We start from the raw sequence: 21,035 nt of genomic DNA on the forward strand, positions 1-21,035 counted from the left end.
AAGGTGAGAAAGACTGCCCTTTGTTTTCAGGTAGCAAATAGAGTTAGAAAGATCCTGTTCTCTTAGTCTCACACCAAATTGACAACATTTTTCCTTTCTCCTGGAGGCTCTGTAGAATCTTTTAAATAATTACATTTAAGTGTTTAAAATCACAATTGGTTATTTTCTCATTCTTTTTATGTACGTGTTAAAATGCTTAACTGTATATAAAACACTATATTTAGAGTTAATTTAATAGTACGTTTGTGGTCATTCTTATAAAAGCTTACATATCAGACTCTTAATCATTCTTTCAACAATATATATGTATCTAACCCTGACAATACCATTTTTTAAATAAAGAAATCCAATTTGACCTAAGAGAGCCCTGGAAATGGCCTTGGGCTTAAAGTCAAAAAGATCTGAGTGTTGGACATCTACAAGGTAAACCATACAATCTCCCTGAGGCACAAATTCTTCTTTACATAATTCTGGTCCACTATACAGGATTACAAGAAGAATCAAATCAGAAAATTCAAGAAGCTCAAGTTCTTCCTCCTGTTTAAAAAAGATGTCCAAGTGTTCTCAGAGCCTGGAGCCTGCTTTGGATTCTGTGTCTCCCTCTCCCTCTGCTCCTCCCCTGCTCACACGTGCTCGCACGTGCACACTCTCTCTCTCAAAAATAAGTAAACATTAAAAAAAAATTTTTTAAATAAAAAAGATGTCCAAGTGTAACACAAAATGAATATACTTAGCAAGTTAAACCTATCAGAGATAAATAACTACATTCTCTAAAACAAGTCCAAAAAAAAAAAAAAAACACGCCACAAAAAAACCTGCTTAATACCAACTATACAAGCAAATCGTAATGGGCTAAGAAAGACCCTGAAGAGTCAGACTCAGTGAGTCCTAATCCCAGCACCAACGCTTATTGGCAGGTAGGTGGCAATGAGCAAGTTACTTTAACACCTCCAAGTCTCTGTTTCCTCATTCATAAAATGAAGACAATAACTGTACTTATCTCACTGTGAAAAACAAAAAATCCATGTAAAAGATATAAGCACCGTACCTGCACATAAGTGCTCAATAAATGCTAGCTATTATTATGACAATCTCCATTAATGTCTCCTTCTAAAAACAAATCCTAAAAAATTATTTTGATGTCAGGAGAAAACTTCCCATGTGTGTGCATGTGTGTGCACACACGTTTATTTTCCAATGAAGACCACTTGGTAACACAGCTAATACTCCACAAATAAGTATTAACAGTGTGGCTGGGAATATTATCATGACAACTCACATAGTAGATCTTATTCAACATTGGAGAAGGTGGCTTTCTTCTTCAAAAGAAGTCCACAGTGGCATACTGAAGTGCATTTTGAAATAAAATTCCGTATCTGACAGTGTTTGTGGTTGTTCATCTCCAAAACAGAAGTCACGGATATGTATAATACGCACATTTTTTTTTAATTTTTTTTAAATGTTTATTTATTTCTGAGACAGAGAGAGACAGAGCATGAGTGGGGGAGGGGCAGAGAGAGACGGAGACACAGAATCCAAAGCAGGCTCCAGGCTCCGAGCTGTCAGCACAGAGCCCGACGCGGGGCTCAAACTCACAAACCTTGAGATTGTGACCTGAGCCGAAGTCGGTCGCTCAACCGACTGAGCCACCCAGACGCCTCACATTTTTAAATCCATGTATAGAAATCAAATGAAACCACTTCCTTTAAGACAAGTATATGAAGATACTAAAGCAATATCCCAATTAAACATTCATATACTCAATATTTCAAAATAAGAAATTCTAACTTGAATTGTACAATGCTGCCTCTCTCTGAAATGTTAAAATTGTAAAGTACACAGTAGTTCACTACAAGCAAACACAGAAGACCTAGTTCTGCACACAACACTGTTTTACCAAACAACTACTTAACCTATTCATTAAACCTATTCAATAAGAGAGCCCTAATAACTGCACTACCTTATGAAATAGAATCAGACAAAAGAAGAAATACCTTATCTGGTTAAAAATAGAAACTTTACAAAAGAGAATTATTAGCTCAAGTCAGAGAAATTATAGCTTGCATTTATAAAGGCCCTTGTCCATTTTAGTTCATTAAAATAAAGTGGTATAAAACTTTCCATTAAGAGATATGATATGAAATAAATATGTCACTATGACTGATATAAAAATCTATACCAACATCATGCTGTTTGCCAAATGCACATATAATGATAACTTAAAAAAACAAAGGCTTCATCAGTCAAATTTATATCTCAGGGATCCAAATCTAAGTGGGACTTCATTTCTCTGAACTTTCCTAAAAATATCCCAGTAGTAAAATAGATTTGCCACTAAAATAAAATAAGACTCTATTCATGATTCTAAAGCAAGTAAGAAATGCAGACCTGTCCTTTAGAGATACAAAGGATAATGTGGACTGAGGTTTACATGTTCAACCTCAGTTTACATACTATAGGCTATATCATTAATTTGTAAGTGACTCTACAATGAGTATGTACACAACACATAAACATTCTGTCATCAGTAACCCTAAACAGGTAAATTTAGAGCTAAACAAAGCATAACTGGAATTTCATCTCTACCATAAATTACTTAAAAAAAAAAAGAAAGAAAAACCCATGGCCATTGCAATGAATACACTTTTGCCTTAGAGCTAATACTTTAATTTTAAAGAACCGCAAAGAAAAAAATCAAAACTAGTCAGTAACAATGCAGCCTCTAAAAGCAATAAACTCAAAATTAAGTTATAAATAATTTAAAGCATGTCATGAAGATGTATTAATAATTCATCAGATAAATAATTTACTAAATAATCAAATAAATAAATAATGAAATACATAAATAAATCAGCAAATAAATAATTCTGCAAAATAACCTAAACAATAAGTCACCCAAACAAATCACAAGCCTACAAAACTACAATGATTTTCTGGATTCTGATAGTTTTAAATAAGCAAATGTACATAAACTAGATCAATCCTTGTTAGAATTAGAAATATTTTTCAATGGTATTGGTAAAATCCTCATCTCAATACATAAAAACACATTTTCAATTTTTAAAAGACTGCATTGGATTAGTTCTTATAAATTATTAATAAGATTATAATATATCCTGCTCTATATTTTACATATAATATCTTTGCCTAACATATTTTCCCCTGGAACAACTGGATACTTAAAATATTCTTAACTTACATTTGTTTTTCAAAGCAATACTTACAGTATAATGGCAATGTCTTTCTGATAATTTTCCTGTCTTCTCAAAGTCTTTGCAAATTTTCTGCAGAGGTAGAACAATAAGAATAAGCTTAATTATTACAGATAAGATTTCATCACTAATGAACAAGGTTTTATAATTCTACAAAGTAGCAATGAGAAGTGGACATTTGTTGTAAACTGTGCAAAGTTTTTAGAAGTCTTTAGTGGACCAAGTACATGCTGACAGAGGCTAGCTTCCTCTATTGGAGCTGACACACCAGCTGTCACAATTGGCAGGATTTCAGATATGAGGACAAAAACTTTGAAGGACAATGTGATTGGCTATCCTCAATTTGAGAAGCTCAAAGTCGCTGAAAGAATACAGGAGATCACTAAACTACTACATTTGAATATAGTGACAATCTAATTAGAGCACCACAAAGAGTCAAAACACAACTGACCTCATAAATGAGTTTTCACCGAACATTTAAAGTTTTTGTCTACCCACGGTAATAATACTCTTCAAGTCCATAAATAGTAGATCCCAAACTATGATAGCCTTGACCACAGAAATAAGAACTCTGAAATGGGTTTTCTATACATTCCAAAGAATAAACTCAAACAAGATAGCACAACATTTAAAATTAACCAAAGTTTTTTATATAATTTATCTCAATCAACTATCAAAACAACCTTTCAGTTAGGTAATATTTTACCTATCCACAGTTAAGGAAACTGAAGCTCAGTAAAACTATTATACTGCCTATGCCCCCAAGTGGAAGGGAAGATTCTAACTCTCTCTACACAACTCCTTGAACTAAAGGCCCCTTAAATCTGACCCCCACCTAAAAAAATACAGCAAATCCTAAAACACCACAAATTGGTTAGAGCAGTGGTTCTCAACTGGAGAACAATGTGCCTCCCAAGGAACATTGGCAATGTTTGGATACATTTTTGGTGGTCACAACTGGTATTATTGGCATCTAATGGGTAGAGATCAGGGATGCTGCTAATAGACATTTACAATGCACAGAAGAGACACTCCCCCACCCAAGAATTATCTGGCCTAAAATGTTAATAGTGCTGATGAGAAACCTTAGGTTAGAGTAAAATGATTTTTAGCAGTGTATGGTTTTCCTCTTACAGTACGTATTTGGTTCAGAGATGTAAAGTTGTTTGTTATGTGTATAACATTGTATATAGTGGAATACCTTGGGAAAAAAATTTATATCCTTCAAAGAATGAATAGATATATGGGAACTCTGTAGTTTCTGCTCAGTTTTTCTGTAAAACTGAAACTGCTCAAAAAAAAAGTTTATTGGGGCACCTGTGTGGCTCAGTTGGTTGAGCGTCCAAACTCTTGATTTTGGCTCAGGTCATGACCCCAGGGGATCAAGCCCCACCTCAGGCTCCACACCTAGCATGCAGCCTGCTTAACATATTCTCTCTCTCTCTCTCTCTCTCAGGGGCACCTGGGTGGCTCAGTCAGTTGAGTGTCTGACTGTATTTCAGCTCAGGTCATGATCTCACAGTTTGTGAGTTCGAGCCCTGCATCTGGCTCTGTGTGGACAGTATGGAGCCTGCTTGGGATTCTCTCTCTCCCTTTCTCTCTGCCCCTCCTCTGCTCACATTCTCTGTCTCAAAATAAATAAATAAACACACAAAAAAACTGTCACTCTCTCCCTATGCCCCTCTCCCCTACTCGTGCTCTTAAAAAAAAAAAAGTTTTTTAACTTTTTAAATGTGTGTCATTTATTTCACTAAATTTATGAATACTTTATTAGAATCAATACTAAAAAAAAGTCTACAGTAATAAAATTTTTTTTAATTTTTCATTTATCAAAATTTTTCCAATGTTAATATGAGAACATTAAAAGTCACATTTATGAGCTGACTTTGTCAAAGTGACTAGCCAATATATTTAATAATATTAAAAATCATAGGACGTGAAGGAATTATTCTGATACAATACAGTATATAATCTGCAACTGTTTGTGGTTGATTTTTTCGGCTACTTTTGTTTTGGGTTTTGGGGGTTTTCTGTTTGTTTTTGTGTAAACGCTACCTCTAGGTTGGGAGTAAGAAGCTAACCTATCTGGGCCCCATTTGTTTTCAACTTACAAACATTCACATATCACATTTGTCAGCTTTATTCAAGTCACTCCTAGCCAGATGTTACATCCATCATTCTTAACAATTTACTCCGACATATTGATTACTTTGTTCATATCACTCTGTAGAACTAATCATTCATACTTCAAACTTCTACAAATCCTACCATCTTCTATATTTCTGAATTTTTTCTATTCTACTGTACATTTTTCTGGGTACTTAGATATTGCATACATCTAAAAGAAATTATATCTTTCTTGTATCTTTACAACTATCTTGCATCGCCTTGAATCTTCCAGAGCTATTACCAGGTATACATACCATTGTTACATTGGAATTAACTCTATTTGTAAGTCTCATAATTTGGGATGCCTGGAAGTTCTGCACACTTTCTAGAGTGATTCAATTTCCTAAGCCCCCACTACTACCATATAAAACTAGAAAAAACGGAAAAAGGCAAGCAATTGATATATTTAAAACTACTAACATGTATATTGGATTGACCAAAACAGCAAATATATCGTCCCCACGCTCTAGAACTTGGGGGAAATAAGACAAACACACACACGCACGCACACACACACAGAGCAGGGAGGAAGAGAAAGAAATTCAGAGACAAATGTATAATCCAGACAATATGTACTACCAAAAATCCAAACGGTAAAAGTCACAGGCACAGATAATCAGAGAAGGCTCCTCAAATGAGACCAAATTAATACAGGGCTAAAACAGTGGGTCTCAAACATGGGAGACGTCATCCCCTACAAAGCACATGTGGCAATGTCTGAAACTCTTTCATTTATCACAAATGGAAGGTATTATTTGCATCTAATGGGCAGAGGCCAGGGATGCTGCTAACATCCTACAATGCACAGGATAGCCCCCACAGAAATGAATTATTCAGCCCAAAATGTCAACACTGCTAGAAGAAGCAGTTGGAGTCAAAATAAGAGATAGCATTTAAGCAGGATGGAATGACATGAGTAAAAGAATGATAGCTACAATATACGATGTCTTTAATAAACCAGAATATCACTAGTAAAAGAATGGGGGGGGGGGCGGGGACGAGATTAGAAAACATAACTAGGCATAGACTGTGATGGGCCCACATAAGAAGTCTGACAGACCAAGGAGATAAAGAAAAATGCCTATTATAATAACAAAAACATAAGACAGCTGAGGCGCAAAATAGCAACATACTTGATAAGAGACAAAATTGTAGATAGATGTAGACACTGATTTCCAGCAGTATGGCAGACTAGATTATCTTGATACTGTTATATATCACTTTTTAAAGTTAGTAGAAAAATCTATTTTAATGAATTGCTTAGCTAGCAAGAAAGTACAGTATTCACCTAAGCTATAAACAAAATAAACGTAGAATAAGCAAACCCAGAAAATAGCTTTTATCTTGATAGTAGGTGTCGCACTGCAGAAACTGGGCTTACATCCTGATGGCTCCACAGGCTCAGGAGACAGACTCTAAAAGTCTGTCAAAAGGAAACCCTACATAAAGCTGTTACTCTGAAGGGCTATACCCTCACGTTAATAGCACCACAAAGATCTTCCTCCTGTTACCCTTTACAGTCATACCCACCCTTGGCCCCCACCATCCCTAACCCCTGGCAACCTCCAATCTCTCTGATCATCTCTAATTCTGTTATTGCAAGAATGTTTTATCAATTCTCTTGACACTGTAACCACAAAGTATAACCTTCACAAAGGTTCTCAGGATACACTCATGCTACTTGTAAAATCCAATAAACCTCATATGACAATGTTATTTAAAGTACTCTTAAATTGTTAGTACCCCGAGGCATCTGGGGGAAGAAGCATAGGCAAATTATTGGTGAAAGAAAGTAACTTCAATCCAGGCCTCAAAGAATCCACCAACTTTCAAAAACAACTCTACTCAAATTTTTAAAAAAGTCACAAAACATACAAGGAAACTAGACACAATGAATGAATCAACACAAACAAAAGACAGCAGGATTAGACTACAGATTCTTCAATTATTGAAAAGATTATACAATAAGGATGTTCCAAGCAATAGAAAAGCTTAAAATACATGTATGAGTTAAATAAATCCTCAAGAAATAAAAAACACAGGTTTTAATTTAGGGTAAAGTTAAATAGTAGACTCAATACAAATAATCACAAAGACTTTTAAAACCTATGTAAAATTTCAGTTCAGAGAGACGAAGAAAGAAAATATGTAAGAGCAACTAAGAAAAACAAAGAATAGAGTAAGAAGGCCTAACAAAATAATTCTGAAACCATCTGTGATGAAGAACCATTTTTCAAATTTTTAATCCACTGCAGACAAAAGCTATAAAATGTACTTAGATATCATAGTAATAATCAAGTTGTTATTAAAAGTTTCTGAATGGTTACTCTGAATTTTTGTCCTTAATTCATCACAGACCAATGAAATCAGTTTGCAGACCAACACTGACCTGAAAATCACATTTGAAGTAGCAATGCTCTGAAACACAAACAGATCAAGATTAGAAAAGAATGTAAAAGGGGCGCCTGGGTGGCTCAGTCGGTTAAGCGGCCGACTTCAGCTCAGGTCACGATCTCGCGGTCCATGGGTTCGAGCCCCACGTCGGGCTCTGGGCTGATGGCTCAGAGCCTGGAGCCTACTTCCAATTCTGTGTCTCCCTCTCTCTCTGCCCCTCCCCCGTTCATGCTCTGTCTCTCTCTGTCTCAAAAATAAATAAAACGTTAAAAAAATTTTTTTTTTTAAAAAAGAAAAGAATGTAAAAGAGAAAAGAGTAGAGGTAACACTGGAACAGATAATGGTTGAAAATTTCCCAACCTAAGTGAAGACACAGTTGGACAATCTAAGATGCGAGAAAAAAACAGATAATAAACATAATAAACAGGTAAACTTGCGGTTAACTCGTTATCAGTGCAAAGGCTACAGCCACCACAATACCTGCAGCACAATTCCAGACTTGCATTTTCTATCATTGTTTTTAAAAAACTAACGACTTGGCTAGATGTGCTCTAGTAGAGACAAATGGTCTCCGTAAAGAAAGTTATTGAGACCAGGTTTTAACAGCTAATGATATCCTTTCCCACCGGAAACATTCTGGCCATACTTTCACTAAACACTAAACTCTGCCCATGCTGCCACTCATACTAAATTGTGTTTGGTTTATTTAGAGCTATTTTTAATGTAACAAAAAAACACAAAACAACAATAAATATTCTTGTATCTTTAGAGTCTGAAAATATTTTCAATTATACTGAAATGAACAGGATTCCAATTTCCATTACCTGTCTTTTTCAGTGTGAGGTGAGCTACAAAATACTTCAGCATACTTTACCTATCGAATCCTCTAAGCACAAGAGATTCTTTTATTTCTAAACACAGTTCATTTAAAAGACACTGCTCAGACATCTAGCAGAAATCAAATGGAAATTCAAACCTACCTGAAAAAAAGAAATTATACCTCCTGAGGAAGAATCATAACTACTATTTGTGTAAGTGTTTGGTCATGTTTTCAAATGCTTGACACACATCTAATTGAAGCATCCCAATAACCTGATGGGATCCTGGTTTCACAGAACAGATATAATAAAGGCTAAAAGCTTAGAAAGTCAAAAAACATGTTGAACGGCATCAAAAAACACACAAGAAAAGACATGTAAATTAAATGTAACAATATAAGGAGAAAAAGATACCCAAAATCTAACCAATGGCTGCTTCTTCGCATCATACCCCATCACATGCAATTGAAAGGACAATCACTAGGCACACGTAGCAAATAAACTAAATGAAGTGATATACTAACCTATGTGATTCTGTATCACCAAATGCAAACAATTTATCAAGATTTTTAAAAATTTCACTGCTTATTGAATCTTAAGGTTCCTATGGTGCTACATCTAAGGATATGGGAAAAAATTTTAATAGAAAACTGGGCTAAGCAGTTAAAACATCCATCAGGTAAAAGTGAGTAAAGGCTGAGAAAGGCAGAAACTGTCAGACCATTTCAAAAACCTCAGCGGTAAGGTCCTTAAATAAAATTTTTTTCCAAACTATTCCATAGGTATACAGATTCAAAGTTAATGCCTGAGCAGATAAAAGATACCAAACACCTTAACTTTGTGGTTTAGAATAAAGATGGATTTAAGCTGGAAACTTATGATGAATTTTTTAATGCATTATTTCAACCAGACACAATAGTCAGACCGTAAGAATATTTGGCCTTATAATTTAAAATTCTGACAACCCACCCCAACTTTAACTAATCACCAATCCATTCCAATACAAAGAAAAATGAAATACTCCGTGGTGCCTTTTGAATTTTTATTCAAACTTATAATTAAATTTGTGTGTATTCTTCTCAGCTTCTTCAAGTCTTCTTCGTGGAGAGAAAAAGGCAGACTTTGAAAACATACACACATACATATACATATCCAGACATAAAAATGTTCCCATAATTGTAAGCTTCTCACTGGTACTTCCTGATCGTTACTTAAAACATAAAAGTGAACAAGTAAATAAATTTTTAAGGTAATACTAAAAATCAATGTTCTTTTAAAATACATTATTAAGGGGCGCCTGGGTGGCTCAGTCAGTTAAGTGTCCGACTTCAGCTCAGGTCATGATCTCAGTTTGTGGGTTTGAGCCCCACATCAGGCTCTGCACTGACTGTGTAAAGTCTGCTCGGGATTCATTCATTCATTCATTCATTCATTCTCTCTCTCTCTCTCTCTCCCCAAAATAAATAAAAATATAATAAAATATATTATTAAGTAAAAGCAAATTGCAAAGATCTTTCTATGGCATCCATTAAAACAAGCCACAAAGCCAAAATTCTTCATCATAAACATTTATAAATGGCTTAAAATTGGTGGGAAATAAAGGTTAGTACTTTTCACCTCTTGAGCTTACAACAGGGACACTCTAATAACTAAAATCACTGACATCTAAAGATTAATATCCTAAGTCAGAGAATCAAAAGCTTTCCCACCAAAACACCTCTAATAAGCACCTCAACAGGCAAAAAATTCATATACATGGGGATCTGGGAACAGAGGCCAAAACTGCTAACAGTTATCATTAGTTTTCTTCAGCAAGTATTATCTTAAAATAATTATGTTAATTCTTTCCCATTCCATAATATCTCAGCTCGAAAAGAATGCACCATGTTTGTCCTACTGCCTCACTAGAAAAGGTACATACAGTTAAGGGTCTCACTCTTCTGCTCAAACCAGAACCTCATGCCTCTGTTCAGCGGAGCACAGATTTTATACATGAAGAAAGCTAATTCTAATAAATTTCTGGGTTTAATCAGCTATTCTTTTCCATAAACACTAAATCCACCAAAGAATTAACTCTACCTTAACACACACACCACTAGTAAGTTGTTCTTTTAAAATTTTTTAACCAACACTTATTGCTTGAATAGTTCAGCCTTAAAACGTATCACATATTATAGAAAAATAATTGGTAACCATGTTATAGCCAACTCTTTCTTCAGTAATTAAGGAATAACTCTAGCATTAAATTGCAAATATTAGCAAGAAAATCAAATGGAGATAGTTCATGCCTTGTTCTCACCTAATTATGAAAATTATCTAAAAAGGTTATATGACTTATTTCAAATTCTATATAGTTAGAAGTTATAACTATTCATAATTATACATTTGAGCTTAAATTATCTTAAATTAAATATTCTGAATTTAAATTATCTTTATGAATTTTATAATTAAGCCAGTCTTATCATTTGTATTAAATCCTTTAACGAAAAAATTATATCTAATCTGAAATTTTAAGAACTATTTTTTAAAACAGTCATTAATTTTCAGTCACCTTTTGATTGGATTGCCATTTACATATAAAGAAATACAGGGTAGTATTTTTGCATTTAAGTTCTAACAAAGGTAAATAAAAATCATTAACTAAAGGTTATTTTAAGTTTTTAAATTTAAATTAGTGAGTTTCCTAAACTTCTGGATAATTTTTGGTAAATGCTTTTTGTTTAAAATTATAAACTTCCAAACGTATGGCCAACTCATCTTTGACAAAGCAGGAAAGAACATCCAATGGAAAAAAGACAGTCTCTTTAACAAATGGTGCTGGGAGAACTGGACAGCAACATGCAGAAGGTTGAAACTAGACCACTTTCTCACACCATTCACAAAAATAAACTCAAAATGGATAAAGGACCTGAATGTGAGACAGGAAACCATCAAAACCTTAGAGGAGAAAGCAGGAAAAGACCTCTCTGACCTCAGCCGTAGCAATCTCTTACTCGGCACATCCCCAAAGGCAAGGGAATTAAAAGCAAAAGTGAATTACTGGGACCTTATGAAGATAAAAAGCTTCTGCACAGCAAAGGAAACAACCAACAAAACTAAAAGGCAACCAACGGAATGGGAAAAGATATTTGCAAATGACACATCGGACAAAGGGCTAGTATCCAAAATCTATAAAGAGCTCATCAAACTCCACACCCGAAAAACAAATAACCCAGTGAAGAAATGGGCAGAAAACATGAATAGACACTTCTCTAAAGAAGACATCCGGATGGCCAACAGGCACATGAAAAGATGTTCAACGTCGCTCCTTATCAGGGAAATACAAATCAAAACCACACTCAGATACCACCTCACGCCAGTCAGAGTGGCCAAAATGAACAAATCAGGAGACTATAGATGCTGGAGAGGATGTGGAGAAACAGGAACCCTCTTGCACTGTTGGTGGGAATGCAAATTGGTGCAGCCGCTCTGGAAAGCAGTGTGGAGGTTCCTCAGAAAATTAAAAATAGACCTACCCTATGACCCAGCAATAGCACTGCTAGGAATTTATCCAAGGGATACAGGAGTACTGATGCATAGGGGCACCTGTACCCCAATGTTTATAGCGGCACTCTCAACAATAGCCAAATTATGGAAAGAGCCTAAATGTCCATCAACTGATGAATGGATAAAGAAATTGTGGTTTATATACACAATGGAATACTACGTGGCAATGAGAAAGAATGAAATATGGCCTTTTGTAGCAACATGGATGGAACTGGAGAGTGTGATGCTAAGTGAAATAAGCCATACAGAGAAAGACAGATACCATATGGTTTTCACTCTTATGTGGATCCTGAGAAACGTAACAGAAACCCATGGGGGAGGGGAAGGAAAAAAAAAAGAGGTTAGAGTGGGAGAGAGCCAAAGCATAAGAGACTGTTAAAAACTGAGAACAAACTGAGGGTTGATGGGGGGTGGGAGGGAGGGCAGAGTGGGAGGGAGGGCAGGGTGGGTGATGGGTATTGAGGAGGGCACCTTTTGGGATGAGCACTGGGTGTTGTATGGAAACCAATTTGACAGTAAATTTCATATATTAAAAAAAAAATAAAATAAAATAAAATAAAAGAAAAAAAAAAAAAAAAAAAAAAAAAAATAAAATTATAAACTTCCACATAATTATAAATGCAATTTTAATCTAAGTTTTTTAATTTGACATAATTTAAATTCAAAGGTATCGTGAATAGTTGTTATAACATTTAATTACACTGTGTTTGAGACATTTATTTTTATATCACTTTAAGAAAAAAATTACAGGTCATGCCCTATCTCTACTCTATTTTACTATCAATAGATTTTATCACACATGAAAATTGATCCTTATGTTCCATATATATATATATATACATATATATATATATATGTATATATATATAGGGTATGACATTATATCCATTTTCTCTCTTCAATAACATTTATAAAAATTGTCACAGTGAACTTAGTCAAAAAATGTGAGTTAAGATTTTAAAGTACATTTTATGGGGGCGCCTGGGTGGCTCAGTCGGTTGAGCGCCGACTTCGGCTCAGGGCACGATCTCGCGGTCCGTGAGTTCGAGCCCCGCATCGGGCCCCTGTGCTGACAGCTCAGAGCCCAGAGCCTGTTTCAGATTCTGTGTCTCCCTCTCTCTGACCCTCCCCCATTCATGCTCTGTCTCTCTCTGTCTCAAAAATAAATAAACGTTAAAGTACATTTTATGGGTAAAGTTCCTAGAATCTTTAGATATCTAAATTTAATTTCCTGAAGAGTTACTGAAAGATTAAACTACTATAATCAAACACTTTTACAACAATAAAAAAAATTAATGCAACAAAATGTCCACATAGAGAAATATTTTATGTTTCTGCCAAAAGCCCAATTATTTCGATATATGCCAATACACAAAAATCAGGTAAAACAAAACACATAGTTGTGGGGAATTCTGTATGACAGCTTTTACTTTTATGAATTAAGCACAAATCTAGTGGTTAACGGCAGTTAATACAGTTTTTCTACAACTATACACATAAGTTAAATAAAATAAACAATGAATACATAAAAGTAGTTCCACTTCTATCCATAAGAAGCCAAGTTAACTTCCTGAGCAGAAAGAATTGAAAAAGGAACATGCTAAATAATATGAAACCTAAATACAGATAAAGCTGTAAATCGAATTCACTGGATAAGCTTTTTTTGAGAAATTTCGGAACTATAAAATAAATTTATACACACACACACACACACACACACATATATATATATACACACACACACATATATATGTAACAAATATCTATGTTTCCCCAACCAGAATTTATAACAAATGACATTCACGTTATGAATTCAAACTCACATAACTATGAACCTTTGTTTCACTTTATGTGCATTTATTAAAGAACAAGCAGAGATAAAATTAAAGTCCACTGTTCATCATTCCCAGTGCTATTTCCTTCTTACCTCTTTATTAGCAACCATTGTCATGAGATTGACATACAGCCTCCTAATTCATTTTCTACATTTTTATCTACATATTTAAGTGAGTCGTGTTTTGTATATTTTTTCAATCTTCATAAATGGTATCATAGTGAAAATACTTGGTTTTTCATTCAACATTATCTTTGAGATCTAAATATAGATATACTTTATTCCTTTCAACTATTATGACGTACTGAATCACAGGCGCATACTACATTTTATTTATCCATCATCCACCAACGGACATTTAGATTGTTTCTAATTTTGCACTATCACAATGCTTTAATGAATATCCTTGAACAAATCTCCATGTTCATACATAATACCATGTGAACTTTGTTCTCCAAAGTAAGGTTTCTCAACCTCAGCACTACTGACATTTTTGGAATGAGTAATTCTCTATTGTGGACGTCTGTCCTGTGAACTGTAGGGCATTTGGCAGCATCCTTGATCTCTACTCACTAGATGCCTCCCCAGATGTGACAATCAAAACCATCTCCAGGCATTGCCAAATGTCCCTTGAGAGGTAAAAATGCCCTGGTTGAGAATCACTGTTCTAAGGTATAGTTGAAAGTAGAATTTTTGGGTTATATATATATTTTCCATTTTACTGAATACTGCACAACTGTTCTCTAAACAGCCATATCAACTTATACTCCCATCAGCATATAATACCTGATTTCCAAATATCCTTGCCAAAACTTGATAATGTGTACCAATTTAAATCTTTCCAGCAAAATAAATCATTAATTTCCCAAAAGGAGACTGCCACTGCAACTATTAACTTCAAGAAAAAAGGTTCACAGATGCCACTTCCAAGAAATCATAACTAAAAACCCTAACCTTAAATGGGGGAACTGACTTACATTATAGCCCCTTCTCATTTTACTTTGCCTCTTTTCTGCTAAGTGAATTTTTCTTGACTGAGTTAATTTTAACTTTATAGTGTTAGTTTTCTAGAAGCTTCAAAATTATGATCCTTAGTCCACATTTCTTAAAACTTTCAACACCATACAGAGTTTTAAATAACTGACTTTAAGTATTTCAATTGGTGTCCTCACTTGTGAAAGGTTCCTCACTCTAACACTTCTAAATTGATCATCTCTACATATAAAAGTTGGCTAGAGATATACAAGTGGACATTCACGATGGAAATATCTTTTACCAAATACCCTATCTGTAAAGGAATCTACTCAGCAATTGATTCTAAAACTAGAAATCAGAATGAATCAAGACAGTGGACTAAACACACGTTGTAGCTTCCCACCTCATAGCAAATCTACAGAAATTAGATCTGAAATACGTGGTTCCTGATTGCCAACCCCCTGTAAAGATCAACTGTAATTCTTGCTCATCAGTTCTATCAGTTCTGCATTGTTTTTTAATATAAATTCTACTCTGGGGTAAGCAGTCTTGTATGGATTCCTCTTAGTGGCACCAAAAGAACCTTGTCTAAGACAGCAGCATAATGAAACGATGATTCCACTGATAACGATTCCAACCCTGACCAGACTGAAAACTCAGGAGGTAGACCAGAAACTAAAAGGGATACCAGAAAGATAGAAAACAAATTTTACCTTAAGTAAAAACAACAACAACAACAACAAAAACAACAACAACAAAAAAAAAACCACTATATTTGCTGCAAAATACAGAAGTTTCTCTGAGAATAGTACAAAAGCTAGGATATTTGAAGCTAGGGGAGTCTGAAGGCTATCACCAGCACAAAGAGTAAGAATATCCGGCATCAGGGACCTCCACACTGCTCGCCCCCATACCCCAAGGCCAAGCAGCCAGTAAGAAATAAGAGAATTATCTGTGTGTCTTCTCCCACCCACCTGCCCTCCAAAAAGGAGGAATGTGGACCCTTGGTAAAAACCAGTTTGTAGAAGACGGGTACCCAACCTAAAGAATATGTAACTCAACATTTTACTATTGAAGGTTTCTGAGAAAAAATGATCAAATTAATGTTTTAGGAAGATTAATCCAGTATTATTTAACAAGGATGAACAAAGAAGAGGGAAGAATACAGACAGGAAAGCCAGTCAGGAAACGGTACAGGTAAGTAAGAACCTGAAATCCAAGAACTTAACAGAAAACATAGATTAACCTAGACGTACTGATTAAGAACAGAAAGAACCTATTGAACAATTTGATGTTATGAGACAGGAAAAGATAAAGACTGCTTCATTCATTTATTTTCAGAAAATGCTTACTATAAGTTTTATTACAATATCCCTAGCACTTAGCATTACTAAATCAATCTGAGATAAGTCAAAAGTAACCCTTAAGATTTGGGGCTTCAAGGACACCTGGGTGCTTCAGTCGGTTTGAGTGTCTAACTTCGGCTCAGGTCATGATCTCACAGTTCAAGAGTTCGAGCCCCGCGCTGGGCTCTGTGCTGACAGCTCAGAGCCTGGAGCCTGCTTCTGAGTCTGTGTCTCCCTCTCTCTCTTCCCCTCCCCTGCTCAAGCTTGCTCACTCCCTCTCTCTCTCTCTCTCTCTCTCTCTCTCTCAAAAGTAAGTAAAAATATTAAAACAATTAAAAAAAAAGATTCGGGGCTTCAGAAAGTAGTATGAGGCAAATAACGAGCAAATTCTGGAGAGAACACTTGATTTTAAAAGACTAGTTGATTATTTCAGTTTTAGAAATGCTGTTTTTTTTAGTTTTATTTTTATGTAAAAAAACTTTTTGTACCAAATATATTTATAAAAGTTTTTACCTTTGTATGATGAGGTATTTGATATGTGCAAAGAATCTGATAAGAATATATGTAAAATATACCATAAAGCACAAAAATAAAATGAATGATAAACTCATCTCTGATCTAAAAAGTAGAGTATGAACAGTATCTTTAAGTTCTTGTTGTGTTCATCCCGAATTTTAACCTGCCCCACATTCCACATAGGAAATCACTGTACTAAATTTTTACTTAATCATACCCTTACCTTTCCTTAGTGTTTTACCCTGTTTCTGTATCATTAAACACTATGTTTAGTTTTTAACTTGTTTGTACTTTCCGATTAAAAACGGAATCATACTATAAGGCATGCCTTATTTTATTGTGCTTAGCTTTATTGTGCTTCACAGATACTGCCTTTTTTTTTTTTTCCAACAAACTGAAGGTTTGTGGCAACCCTGCATCAAGCAAGTTTATCAGCACAATTTTCCCATCAGCTGCTCACTTCATGTCTCTGTCTCACACTTTTGGTAATTCTCGCAATATTTCAAATTTTTTCATAATTATATTTATTATGGTGATCTATGATCAGTGATTATGACTCAGTGAAAGGTCAGATGATGGTTGGCATTTTTTAGCACTAAAGTATTTTTTAATTAAAATATGTACATTTTTTTGGACATGATACTACACATTTAATAGACTAATTGTAAACTTTTATAAGCACTGAGAAGTCAAAAAATTCATCTGACATGCTTTCTTGCAATATTTGCCTACTGAAGAGATCTGGAACCAAACAGGCAATACCTCCATGGAATACCTGTATGTGTGTTTTCCAGTGAAGACACACTATTTTTTCACTATATACGATTCTACGATAATCAATGTGGGTATATGTGGCTATAGGTCATTCATCTGTGGTATTCTGTAACACTTCAATATGCTACTGTATGAACACTTTTAATGTACATCACAACTTCCTCACCCCTTCTCCTGCTGATGTGTATTTGACTGTTTCTAAGTTCATGCTATTATAAATAATGTTTCTAACAAATCATTCTTGAACACCTCTCCTGTTACACACATCCAAGAATTTTTCTTACATAACCAGAAGAGAGATTTTGTCACAGGTTACATGCATGTTCAATTTTAAAGACAATGCTAAATTATTTTCACTTTATTTTTTTTAACGTTTTATTTATTTTTGAGTGACAGAGACAGAGTGCAAGCGAGGGAGGGGCAGAGAGAGAGGGAGACACAGAATCTGAAGCAGGCTACGGGCTCAGAGCCATCAGCACAGAGCCCAGCGCAGGGCTCAAACTCACAAACCTGTGGGATCATGACCTGAGCTGAAGTCAGATGTTTAACTGACTGAGCCACCCAGGTGCCCCTCATTATTTTCAAAGAAGAGTTATTTAAGTTAGAAAGCCAGTACACCAAAGAACATAAGCAATGTAAAACACATGCCTAATTAAATTTGAATCACAGGTAAGCACTCAAATCCACATTAAAAATAATCATCACCATCCTGTTATTCTGTAATGCCCAGAATTACAAGTTAAAATTATATAAGCATCTCACAGGAAACTGTCTCCTCATTCCCTTCTGTTTGCTCAGTGGATATTTTCATCACAATATGTCATTCTCTTAGATGAGGTTTTCTGGGTGGCAATAATAAAAACCTATACAAAGGTACTTAGCCCTAAGTTGAAACTTATATTAAATAAAGGTATCTCACAGAACTGATAAGCAGGAATCACAGTGGGAGCTGGAAATCAGGAACTACAAAAATGTCAAGAATTAAAGATATTCTAACCCTCTGGAACAAAACTGCCTCTCAAAGGTGAGAGATAGTTTGTCCCTGACAGTGGACTTCATTTTGCTCTCCACACACCAGTCCCCTCTGCCGTTTCTCTGTGACCATAGGCTAACCGTAGTTGTTCATGCCCCAGTTACACATTTTTCTAGAAGAAAAGACCAAAAGAATCTGTATCTTTGCCTCCTAACAATTCCAAGTTGTTGAAAAACTGCTTAGACTCATTTTGCAAAGGGGTCCACCTACGGTCCCAACAGCTATATGTACTGGGAATATCAGGATCCTGCTCTTAACAAACACAGCTCTAGAGGCCTACTGTTAAAGCAAAGGCAGCCATTCTCAGATGAGGGCCTAGGATGAGCAGATAACATAGAAAGCATCTACAACCACAACCAAGGGAAAAAAGTGACAAGTAAAATGGATTGTAACTATGAGAAACATAACCATTAATTCCACACAACTCATGGGCTCCTGTAATCAGCATTCAAAAGTCAAACATATAAATACCCAATGCTCATTCTCATAGGAAATACCAGCAGTTTGCTCTCTCATTTTTCTCTGCCTGCCCCTTAAGTATAGTTTACAACTATGATACCGAAAGCACAAGTAACAAAAGGAAAAATATAAACATCACTAAAACTTAAAACTTTTGTGCTTCAAAGTACAACTCAACACTTCAACAAAGTGAAAAGACAGCCCACAGAATAAGAGAAAATGTTTCTAAATCATTTGTATAATAAGGGACTTGTATCTAGAATATATAAAGAAACTTAAAATTCAATAGAAAGACAACCCAGTTTAAAACTAGGCAAATGATCTAAATAAACAAATCTCCAAAGAAGATACACAAATGCCCAATAAACACCAAGGGGTGCCTGAGCTGCCCAGTCAGTTAAGCATCCAACTTTGGCTCAGGTCACGATCTCATGGTTCAGGAGTTTGAGCACTGCATCAGGCTCTCTGCTGTCAGTACAGTGCCTGCTTTGGGTCCTCTGTCCTCATCTCTCTCCCTGTCCCTCCCCCCTCTCAAAAACAAATAAGCATTTTTTTAATGCCCAATAAACACCTAAAAAGATGCTCAACATCATTAGACATCAGAAAATTACAAGTCAAAACCACAATGAAAAATAAAATCAGCAAAATGGCAAAGTAGGGAGCTTCAAGTTCTCTCACCTGACAGAAACATCAACAAACAAGCAGTAAATGCCACAACCAACTTTGTTAAACTATGGAAAACAGGTAAAGGTGTACAACAACTAAGCAAATGACAAATCAAGAAAGAGACAATTTCAAAACCTGGCAGAGCAGCAACCTTAATCTATGCTCCCAGTATGGAATCCTGGTCCCAGAGACAGAACAGACTTTATTCACAAATTTGTGTGAATATCTGGTCTCACCTTCTGGGGGCTACCTGAAGGGCTGATGCAAGCTGCTCATTTCTGTTTCACCTAACTCAGAACTCTAGCTAGAAAACCAATAGTCATCTGAAAACAGAGCAAGAAGAACCACCTAAAAATGCTTGGAACAAAAGTTACTATCTAAGCACATAATAAATCACCTAAAGCACAGTAGCAAAAGATTTATTTGACAAATTAAGAGTACAGATGGAAATGTGAAGACTATATGCATGCCCACAACAGTATACATGCTCGGAAAAAACCTGAGATCCCTAAACTTCCACCTTGGACTGACCACTGGGCTCAGTGCAAGCCTGGCTAAGTGAAGGACTGCCCCAACACAGAATTGGGAAAAGTATTCATTCTTCTATATGTTTGTTCAGAATATTTTAGCTTTTGTTTTAGTTGCTGGTATTCAAGGCAGTCTCTGTCAAAACACTGGCTGAACACAAGCTAAGGAACAAAGAATTTACCATACATGACAAGGAATAAAGTCTTGGCCCCCGCCCCCCCCCAAAAAAAAAGTGGTTTGAGAAAAAAAATCACTTAAAAAAAATGGACTATTAGAGCCTTTAACAAACAAACAAAAAAACCTTAAGGGGAAAATACAAATGACAGAGTTATCACATTATAATATTCATATGCCCAGTTGCCAACTACAAACACAAATCACAAAGCATAGAAAGAAACAGGAAAATATGGCCCATTCAAAGGAAGAAAATTAACAAGAATATCCCTGAGAAAATCCATATAAAATACTTACTAGAAAGGCCTTAAAACAAGTCTTAAATATATTCAAAAAGCTTAAACATGAAAAAGAACAAAAACAATTCAGAAAACCATGCATTAACAAAATTAGAGCATCGACAAAGAGACAGAAGTTAAAAAAGGAAGCAAATTCTAAAACTGAAACGCAAAAGAACTGCAATGAAAAAACAGAAATCACTAGAGTGACTCAAGAGCAATTTCAGCAACAGAAGAAGAATCAGTGAGCTTGAATGTAGGACATCTGTAATTGAGTCTGGGAGAGAGAAAAAAAATGAAAAAAGTGAACAGG

At 35.3% G+C, this 21,035-nt stretch overlaps 1 protein-coding gene across 8 annotated transcripts in view; it reads right to left on the reverse strand.

Moving 5' to 3' along the window:
- Nucleotides 1-21,035, reverse strand: part of TBC1D5 (TBC1 domain family member 5) — a 535,872-nt gene that overhangs the window by 488,990 nt on the left and 25,847 nt on the right. For all 8 annotated transcript variants that reach the window (XM_078432387.2, XM_078432389.2, XM_078432388.2 and 5 more), the window contains exon 2: nt 3,225-3,284. The gene's annotated coding sequence lies outside the window, so the exon portion shown is untranslated. The remainder of the gene's footprint in view (nt 1-3,224; nt 3,285-21,035) is intronic.

The sequence above is a fragment of the Panthera onca genome, chromosome C2, assembly GCF_046562875.1.
Source record: "Panthera onca isolate mPanOnc1 chromosome C2, mPanOnc1 haplotype 2, whole genome shotgun sequence".
NCBI classification, from domain to species: Eukaryota; Metazoa; Chordata; class Mammalia; order Carnivora; family Felidae; genus Panthera; species Panthera onca.